The following is a 1,947-nucleotide window of genomic DNA, read 5'->3' as shown; positions in this document are numbered from 1 at the left end:
GATCACTTTCCACTTCCCTTCATTGATCAAATGCTTGAGAGATTGGCTAACCACCCATATTACTGCTTTTTAGATGGTTATTCAGGTTTCTTTTAGATCCCTATCCATCAAGACGATCAGGAGAAGATAGACGTTCACATGCCCATACGGAACGTATGCGTACAGGAGAATGCCATTCGGCCTGTGCAATGCGCCAGCAACATTTCAGCACTGCATGATGTCGATCTTTACTGACCTGATTGAAGACATTATGGAGGTTTTCATGGACGATTTCAATGTCTATGGAAGCTCCTTTAGTGTATGCTTGTCAAACTTGTGCAGGGTACTCAAAATGTGTGAGGAGAAACATCATCTGCAGGCAAGGAGTTCCTTACGAAATCAAAACCGATAGCGGATCTCAGTTTATCTCCACCCGGTTCGAGGCGTTCTGCGAAAAATGGAAGATACGGCTTAACAAATCGATGCCCAGATATCCGCTACCAACAACTGTGAAAGCTATCAGAAGCTTCTTGGGTCACGCGGGGTTTTACAGGACGTTCATCTAGGATTTCTCAAAAATAGCTAGACCACTCACCAGACTGCTCTGCAAGGAGATCAAGTTTGATTTCGACAGCGAGTGTTTAGCTGTGTTCCATATGATCAAAGGAGCTCTAGTCAGCGCACCTGATGTACAACCACCAGACTGGGATCTCCCCTGTGAGATCATGACTGATGCTAGCGACTTTGCAGTTTGAGCAGTCCTTGGGCAGCGCAAGGATAAGAAACTTCATGTGATCTATTACGCAAGCAAAACCATGGATGAAGCTCAATGCAGATATGCTACGACTGAGAATGAACTCCTGGCTATTGTTTTTGCTTTCGAGAAATTCAGATCCTACCTGGTGGGATCGAAGGTGATTGTGCACACAGACCATGCTGCTCTTAAGTACTTGCTCACAAAGAAAGATGCAAAACCGAGGTTGTTGAGGTGGATTCTTCTTCTCCAAGAATTTGATCTCGAGATAAAAGACAAAAAGGGAGTCGAGAATGGGGTTGCAGACCACTTGTCCAGAATGAATATTGAGGACAACACAACTCTCGATGAAGAACACACAGTAGAACACGTCAACGCGATTGGTCTGCGCTTCGCGGAACAACCCCTGAGCATAACATCCGATTGTTCTCGCGTACCGGAACAACCAGTATCCGCGATCCAAAAGCAGTACTCTCACCTCCCCTATTTTACTGAGATTGCAAACTTCCTAGCTGCTGAAAAGGAACCACTTAAGTTCACTGGAAACGAGAAGAGGAAATTCTTAAGAGAAGTGAAGAATTATGTTTGGGATGAACCGTACTTGTACAAACATTGCAAGGATGGCATATTGAAGAGGTGTGTTCCAGAGGCAGATATTCCAGGGATTCTACATCATTGCCATGGTTCCTCTTACGCAGGGCACTTCGCCACATTCAAAACGGTTTCCAAAATCCTCCAGGCAGGTTTCTGGTGGCCAACTATGTTCAGAGATGCTCACACCTACATAGCTCGATGCGATGCATGCCAGCAACTGGGGAACATCAGCAAAAGGAATGAGGTGCCTCAGAATTACATTTTAGAAGTTGAGGTGTTCGACTGTTGGGGAGTAGATTTCATGGGACCATTCCCTCCATCCTTCAAAAACGAGTACATCCTGGTCGCCGTTGACTATGTCTCCAAGTGGGTAGAAGCAGTGGCGAGTCCCACTAATGATGCAAAAGTGGTGACTAAGATGTTCAGCTCCATCATCTTTCCGAGATTTGGGGTGCCTCGAGTGGTCATTAGCGATGGCGGAACACACTTCATCAACAAGGCATTTCAGGGCCTGTTGAAGAAAAATGGTGTGAAACACAAGGTGGCTACCGCTTATCATCCCCAGACGAGTGGACAGGTTGAAGTTTCCAACAGGGAGGTCAAGAACATTCCCTAGAAAA

The sequence above is a fragment of the Brassica oleracea genome, chromosome C8, assembly GCF_000695525.1.
Source record: "Brassica oleracea var. oleracea cultivar TO1000 chromosome C8, BOL, whole genome shotgun sequence".
NCBI classification, from domain to species: Eukaryota; Viridiplantae; Streptophyta; class Magnoliopsida; order Brassicales; family Brassicaceae; genus Brassica; species Brassica oleracea.
Note: the sequence above shows the minus strand (reverse complement) of the source record.